Source organism: Trachymyrmex septentrionalis, unplaced genomic scaffold (assembly GCF_001594115.1).
Source record: "Trachymyrmex septentrionalis isolate Tsep2-gDNA-1 unplaced genomic scaffold, Tsep1.0 scaffold73, whole genome shotgun sequence".
Classification (NCBI taxonomy): Eukaryota; Metazoa; Arthropoda; class Insecta; order Hymenoptera; family Formicidae; genus Trachymyrmex; species Trachymyrmex septentrionalis.
In genome coordinates, this window is record NW_017305916.1 from 944,340 (window position 1) to 953,572 (window position 9,233).

The 9,233-nt window shown below is 34.0% G+C and overlaps 1 protein-coding gene across 2 annotated transcripts in view; it reads right to left on the reverse strand.

Annotated features, from left to right (window-relative positions):
- LOC108753883 (TLD domain-containing protein 2) overlaps positions 1-9,233 on the reverse strand; it is a 150,749-nt gene that overhangs the window by 84,230 nt on the left and 57,286 nt on the right. The window lies entirely within an intron of this gene.

A 9,233-nucleotide genomic window follows, 5' to 3' on the forward strand; every position in this document is an offset into this window, starting at 1 on the left:
CAATTTTGAACTTTTTATACAGTCTTTCACTAATGCACAGAGCATGGATCGTTTCGTCTTTATTTTGTCGTCATCTTGCGAAATTTCTCACGAAATTACAAACGATAGGCAATTGTGAGATTAAAAACGTAATAATTTATAGCAAACAAGCCGTCGAAAAGTATGACATTCACGATTAAATATTTACGGATTGAGTATCCATCGTAACCACCAGAGATTCCATAGATTCCAAGTATTCGCGAGCAAAGACGTGCCACGAGAATCGGCTACGATCTATCGCCGTTGTCTATTTAATATTATTACACTGGCGAGGCCGTCGAAGGTTGTCACTGCGGTGTGCCACAAATTCCAAAGCGTCGCAGGGGGGATAGATTTTCTCCCCCCTGAAGTTTGTCGATTTGGCTTCGTGTATATCGGACCGTGTATATATCCGATCCAGGTTATATACGATAAGATTTGCACAAGTTTCTCGCCAAGTTGGGCACCAAATTGGACAAGCTTAATCAAACGCGTTTAATCGAAGACGATTCGCGGTGAAGAAATATTACCCGGCGACAGTTATCGATGACTTACGGCTGTCATTCTCACAGAGAGATAAGACGAAGGTACGGCGAGACACGGAGCGTTGAAGCGCGATCAACGGCATTATTCCACCGGCGCGGCTTGCGTCAGGTGAAAGCAGCTGAACGGTCGACCGCCTTTTCACTCCCGACGCCGACGACGCCGACGATGCGGTCGCTCTCGTGAAACACCGCTGCTACCTACGTAGGAGTACGCCAATGCGTGTGTGCGTCGTACGTGCTCCTGATCCGCGGATACGCCCGTGTGGAGAGGAGAACGCCGATTGACGGGATCTGCGACCGATCGTTCAACCACCTGTGTGTATGTGTGTGTGTGTGTGCGTGTGTGTGTGTGTGTGTGTGTGTGTGAAGAGATCCGTGTTTATTTATTTATTATTTATTTAGTACCTCTGTACCTGGCGCGAAATGCTCCGTTTTTAGACACCTAGCGATGACACCGATTGACGACGAATTTCACTTAGATTTTCGAAAATAGAGGGATTTCTCGATATAATCGATTCTCGAGACTTCGTTCATTACTATCTTCACCTCGACCAGCCCTCGCCCGCCGAGGGCGGCAGGGACGAGACTTCGTTGTTTCGCATCACGCTCGGCGACGAGAATGCAGGGACGAGCTTCTCGGGGACACAGGCATAAGACAGGCTTTTCCTTCCTTCTCCCTTTGTGCCCGGTCGATTAAACGCGCATTCTCTCCCCCGTGCGTTTCTCTCTGAGAACCACACGCGTGATCAAGACACTGGATACGATCGGAGTCGGGCGAAGAGGAGCCGCTCTTTCTCGCGTCCTCTTTTTATTTTCCCTTCGACTCGCTCTCGTTATCAAACCGCACGCACGCAGGTACGTCACGCACACGCACGCAATACACGTCGAAAGCGTATACAGAGTACACGGGAGAACGTCGGGCGAGACTTGCCAGCGTGAATCGAGGACGAGCTCGATCAACGGCCGCCACGCGAATCGAGTATCGTAGCAACTAAGCGCGAGCGAACGCGACCGCTTGTATTTATACGCGTGCCGCGTTGCCCGCCTCGCACGACTGTCTCTCTCTTTCGCGGCGCATCCCCCACCCCGAGTCGCGACGAACGCGTGTACGAGAGGATACGCACGAAATCTGACCGATCCTGATTCTCGTTTCGGGAAGAAGAAATCTGTACGTAACCGTCCGTTTACAGGGTTCCTTCATCAGTTCGGAGTTCAGCAGTTATTTTTTCATAAGATTTCGTAAAAATGTCAGAAAGTGGCGGTTAAATTTAATAAACGCTTCTTAGATGTCTCTTATGGACTCAGGGTGAGTCCTTTGAAACGTAGAAGTATTAATATGACGTTTTTAATGATATAGTTGCCTACTTTAGGATTTATCTCTTTTTCACGGAGGTGACGAGCAACTTTAACTTGAATTTAGATGTATACGGTTATATGGCAAAGTGCGATATAAACACAAATTGTGTTAAGTATTTATTGTGTTTCTAAAAAGAACTCTCTTTCAGACGCTACAAAAATTCAATTGCTTTGTAGACTTGCCTGTTTTCTGCGTTAAAAATGAGAGGTTATGCGAAATTCAATAATCTCGTCGAGCAAAAACTTGAGTAAATTAAATTTAAAGTTAATTATTTGGTAAATTGAGTTTAATCCTAATTGGTATTCGCTCCAGAATTTTTTTAACCGGTATTCGCGGGGGTCCAGTGTAATGTAAATTATTGTATCTTTGCTTAAAGTTAATGTATTCTGATTGAATGATTTTTTTCATTTTGAAGATCAAATTCGAAAACTGAGATTATGTAATTTAAATTTATGTCAGGCTGTGAAAAGAATTTGTTATGGACAATTTTTCACAATGTATATAGCTGAAGGAAAGTTAAGAAAATTTCGGAGCGATCACAGTTAAGGTAAACTATGGCTGATACGAAGCTATACATATAATTCATTGTTGGAAAATATGTCATTAATTTCTACATCATCTATATATAAATTATAGAACAAAGTTAAAGAGATACTAAGAAATCGATTTTGTGAAGAATGTAAGAGACTATAATTGTAAAATGCAATTAGATAAAAAATTTAGATAATCCAATATTTTAAAATACTATGAATTTTTAAACTTTGATTGTATTTGCAGATAGATTTCAAAATTTTCTTATGTTCTTCGTATAATCACGTCTGGTTCTGTTTTTTGTATAGTTTTTTTTAGACATTCTCAAACTTATACATAGGCTTTTAAAATTACATTGTGTAAATCCACTTTAACAAGATAATCAAGTTAATCAATTTGATAGTATTGTAGTCCATCCGAGATTGATAAAACAAAGTAAGACATAATAAGTTTTAATACCAGTAAGAGATATATCGATAATTTCGTTGAAATTATTATTGCACAAGAAATATCACAGATTGATTTATAGAAGGAAAAGCGTTTGCTTGAATTATTTATGATCTTATAAGTTCGCCTTTGCAAATTTAAAGAGATAAATTTTCTCTCTTTTCAATTTCAGATTGAAAAGTATGGCAATAATACATAAATAAACTCACTGAAATAAATATATTCGTTGTAATATTTATACAATAAATATTATGACACTATAATACGTGCTTTCATCATAAATTTGTTACAATAATATAAATTGTTATTATCTTCAGGAATAACAAGATTATGATTGATAATAATGATAACGGTCGTAAAATTCATGGAGTATCTACATAGAAGTAAAGTGTAAGCAGATAAACAATAATTTATAACTTATTCGAGAGATAAAGAATTAAAACGAAAAAAGTTGTATAAATGATAAGTCGATTAATTGCAACATATTTTGCCACTTAGGGATTAAAAAATCGAGGAAAAAATAGAAAAATATATTCCAAGAATTTCGATTGTATCCGAGTATCAACGTTCGAATGTCCTGATATTCCTAGATATCGCGTTCAAACAGCCACTTAAAATTGATTACACAATTCGCGATATCAGACTGCCATTTAATTCACGGTCGGCCACGAGATATTTTTTCCGGCAATCGCCATACATCTTAGCGCTCCGCTCTTGACCCGATTCTAGACCATCGAGAGATTGACCACACCCGCTTGTTTATTCGACATTTACTCAGATTTACTTATTATAGGGGCTGTTGCATCCTGCGACGCATGTCATGCCAATAGTATTCGTCAGTGTAAATAAATAAGCATGCACCCAAAAAGATTCTGCATTACAATAAACTTTTCTCTTCCATCTTTGTACACATCTCATCGAAATATAGATGATTTCATTATTTAATGGCTAGAATTTTTTTATGTTGCAATCATATCAGCAATTATTTTATATTACTTATATAACATATTTTTTTATTATATCAATATTATATTATTAATTAAAAAGCCAATGTAAATAAATATTTTAATATGTAAGTAAATAATCTTTTAAGAAATTAATGATTGCTATATATATCAATGCTGGTAAGTTTAGCCAATTTTATACTCTAGTTACGTTCGTCAAGGCGCAGCATCCCCTTTTACTTTTTGTTTGGTAAGAATTAAATTAAATAGAGGAAAAAAGAGAAATTACGTAAAAGTACGGTGAAATTTACAGTTCTGCAAATTAACAATGTTTTCCATTGCACTAATTAAAAAAACTTTGACGTAACATATTCGTCAGATATCATGAGAAATAAACTTTAGGCAAACAGCTTTTTATTTATTAGATTAAATTGTCAACTGTAGAGTGAAGAAACAACTTCCGAAGATCCTTCCGTAAAGTGTCCGTTATTCCGTATTTTTTATTCAAGTTTTAATTACAACTCAAATCTGTTTTCGTAAAAGAATCCGAAAAAAAGAAAAGCTTTATTGATCGACTTTCGCAGGTAGCAATTTAAATATATAATGCTTCGAAAATGCTTGTCGGGCGCAAGAGGGACACTATCTTGGACGGAACAAAGAGCGCGACGTTGTTTGTTGCAGAAATGTTCTCAACGAGCGAGAGGCAAGAAGCGTATTCAGCCTCCACGGACGGACAATGAGAGGGCTCTAATTGGCTGAATCAAATTAAGAGTCCGGTCCGTGTTTTCATCGTTGCCAATTTCGTAATTGGATACACGGCCGAATTGACCAATTGTTTGCACCGTTCTGGACATTCATCCGCCTGCCTCGTTAATCGTAGCCTTCGTTAGGAAAATGCGCGGATGTGCGACGGAAACTTCGTCTCGGTCTGAACGACAGGGCGGAAATGTGGAAACGGGTGTAAGTGTCTCCTCGTGGCGGCCTTGTAGTTAGACAGCTGATCGCGCAGTGACATTCCCACGCTTGACGATCGATCGCCGTGCGCGCGCTAAAGCGCGGAGTAAACTCGCGACGACTCGAAAATTATTCCCAAACAAATCCGTCATAGCAAAACTTAATTCATAAGTAATCTTATTTAATTTGTCGAGTTTCTCTACATATAGTACTCCAATTTATAATTGATACTTATAATTGATATTTTATATATAATAAAATGCACAGCAAATGTATAAATATTTTAAACGATATGATAATAAATGATTTTACAAAAGGAATAAATATTTAAAAAAATACTATCTGAGTGTACCTAGTCTCGTACGTACACCGTCAGATCGTATTTCTATTTATTTCTCTTGTAAACTTTAAAATCATAAATTGAAAGATTTTTAAATATTTCTTTATATTATTCAAACATAGAAACTTTTAGTTTATATATCTACTTAAAATCATTAAAATTTCATATGTAAATCGCATTCAATCGGTGAAATTGACAATTCCTTCGAAGTTCGTCCGTCACTCTAGCATCTCCTTAAGTAATTCGAAAGTTATTCTTAAGTCTATTAAAAATAAAAAATAAAAATAAATATGAATTAAAATTTCAATATAAATTAAAATAAAATTTTCTTTTAATTAAGTAAAAATTACATTTATTAGATTCTTAATTCTGTAAAATATTTCATGTGTATGATAGTTTACACTATTACTAAAAGATTATGACAGGCTTTAGAAATTCTTTGATGTTGTAGATCGAATCAGGTCTACAAATAAAATACACAATGATATTATCTTTGCCAAATGTACTCATTGAAACTACTCGTGGAAAAGTATTTCACAGTGCTGGAATAATTTCGCGTGTTAGAGAGTCTTAATTAATTAAATATACTTCATCAGATACGTATTTGTCGTCGGATTTACGCGTCGTAAAACAGGTTTACGATATGGCTACCAAAATCATAAATTGGACTAAATTCTTTCTTTTTGAGTCACGAGAGCAAATCTGCTTCTTTTTCGTTTAAACAAAAAGATTTTCATTGCTATCGATATGAAATCATTTACAATAAGTGTGATCCTTAACAATTGCACTCAAAAGTTTTCAAAAAGAAGCAATTATTGATCTAAATAGTATATTTCGATAACACAAAATGCTGTAATATTTAAGAATAAACTATATTTTCTTAATGCAAATAAAATGTTCATAAATTACCTCATTTTTCACAAATAATAAATCGAATAAAATTTATTTTTCTTCATTTTTTAAAATCTCTTCTTGTTAAACTGCGAATCGGTACAATCACTAATCGATCAAGACACACAAACAACACATATGTCCTTGACGAAAATTGATATCTGACCGAATTAAAAAGCAATATATAAATTATGTCAGATTTCTTGGAAGCAATAGCGCCACGTGGCAATTTCAACCGATTAGTCATAAGAATAATAATTTGGGCCACGTGATAAGTCTCTTCTTTTTCATCGTAACACTTGTGCTTATGTTATTCGTTCTACAAATTAGTGCAGCGACTCAAAATTGTGTTTTTCTACGTGAACATCTGCGCAACGAAAATACCACGCTCGAATACGAAAGAATAAGCCGTCGAAATCGTAGAAAACAACGAAGATAAATTGACCATTTCGTTAACCTTTTAAATCGTGTGAAAAATAAACTTGTGGAAGCGGATTTAATTTAATTTCTTATACAACGTTGAACTAAACGTTGTATTCGTTTAAATTTTCTAAGATTAAATATTAAATTTGCCAAAAGGTCGAATTTAACACAAAATTTTAATACTCAGAAATGATTTCGGTAATAAAAAAAATAAGCTATTATATGTACTCTTACATAGAGAAAAAAAGTTACTAAATTTTAATAAATATTTCTTTAAGTGTATAGAGTCCAAACGAAATATTTACTAAATGTAAATACATATTTATTAGATACAAGAACTATTAATTCGATTCAACTATTTTTTTTTCACTTATCTAAATATTTATTTTACGTAAGTACCCAAATATTCCGCTAAAACTATTCGAAGAAATATTTATTAAAATGTAATAATTTTTTTTCTCAGTGTAAATAAGATTACTATTTTTAAAAATCAATCTTTCAAATCATTCAATCTTTTAAAAATAGATAATATATAAATTCTTTTTTGGATAATCACATAGGAGATTAATATTTTTGTATTATCTGCCGAGTTATATCAAGAGATTAAAAGAGCGCATTCCAAAAATGACGGAAAATAGAGGAAAAATCGTATCTTCCGTTACGATTATACGTATTAAATGTCAGCCTGACGATATTATTGAGTAGATCCGACCTTCGTGAACTCAGACTCAGGGATAAAAAAAGATCGGCGAAATTCGTAGCGTATCTGTCTGGTATATCTCGTCGTAAAACGGCGATTTACGATCCAACGGAATTATAAACTTCCATCTCGAAAATCCGTGCGAGCGTATGCAATCGGATAAAGAAATGCTTTTTCAATGGTTTACGTGATTCTGTGAATTCTAGTGTGTTCGATCAGAGTTCGAATTTAATTATAATACTGATATAATTTTTAGATTGCATTATTTTATACAGGTATCCTATTTTCACCAGTGCAAATTCGGCGGAACGTTTTCGGAGACCATGTAGATCGCGCGTAACCGATTTAATTTAATACTTTAATTTAACTCTCGCAATATGAAAATCTAAAACTGGAATTACATCGAATTTAATCGTTAGTGTCGATATAGCGATAGAAAGAGAGAGAAAAAATGATGTGCGATAGATCAATATATATTCAATAAAGCAAATATATTGATTGCAATCAATTAGAATTGCGTGATTAAAAATCGTCTCTGTATGCTAGAAAATCGTCGACCAATAAAAAGCTATTTGAAATTGTTTCGCCGATCAATCACTAAATTATTCGTCGGGTTACAATGTCGAAAACAGTGTTCCAATAATTCGAGAGAGGGGGAAAGAGGGATAATTGAATCCAAAATCCACTTTTAACGCAGTCATATTCGTACGTAAGTTGTTTAATAAAAATCATTTACTCTTCATTATACCGTTGATTAAGTATATTTCCTATTGTATTCAAAATTCTCAAAGAATAAAATTAAAAATATTAAACAATATTACTTTATTACGAAATTCTTTGTTTAATTATATCATTTTATTCTTCAAGATCTCACTCTTCCACGTATTTAATTCGTAATAAGAACCTTTATTGTTTTTAAAATAACTATACGATTCGTAGGAGTCTACTAAAGCTTTAGTTATTAGTTTTATTTAAAAAAAAATTTTCAAATTTAAAACTTTGAAAATAAGATTAAAAAATATAAAATTATTCTAAATCATTACTATTTACAAATTAAGAAAAATCTTCGGATTATCAGGGGATTCATATGATAATTCCAGTTACAAATTATTGAATATCATTACATCTTTTTTGCTTAAATATTATTGTTCCAAAAGAATACTTCAGAAAATGAGCTTGTTATACAATATAAATGTAAAATTAATTATTTGTAAGATAAAAAATATGGTATAAAAAACAACGTAACGCACTGGCACGAGTTACACGCGAACATTCATCTATAATAGATCGAAATGTTTAATTAGATTCATCATGCAACGTGATGCGTCATTCTGTATGATATCATTTCGAATAATGAAAAACCACTTGCGAGATATCGAGCGAGTCTTCGAATGTCCCACCAATTAAAAGATGCGAATGACGCGCTCGTTGTAATATATGCACGAACGACGAAATCCCCGGCGTACTTACGTGGTTGCTTATTCACCTTCGCAGTGAACATGATTTGTCGAATACTTCCTCGACTTTTCGACTCTTTATACGGATTATCAAGATTCCTTGCGTAGTCGATAGCGATATAAAGACAAAGAAACGAACGCGTTACAAGTAGCAATAGCTTGAGAAAGCCTGCATCGAACAACGTCGTTTTTCGTTTGACATTCCATGCGTGCGACATCTGCTGAGGAATATTAATGACAACCGTAGTCACAAAAGTACGAAAAGGTGTACATTAATGTTGCATAATAAAAACATCGATCAAGACCTTGTCATCGTTCTCTGTATCAATATAATGTGCGATAATGATCCCCTGTGCCGTCATAAATAAATAGATAAATTAGAAAAGTTTTTAATTATGAAAATTTTCGGAGTTATCACTTACTGCATTAGTCATTACGAACATTATTGAGTTTAATTTTGATAAAATCGATTGCCTTTATGAGAGATAATATATATCGATTTTTAACTGTATTTTAACAACGAATATACAAATAATGTATGTTAATCTATATTTTTAATCATTTCCTATCAGCGATATTTGCAATTATATTTTTCTATAATTTCGCTATACATTATATATATATAT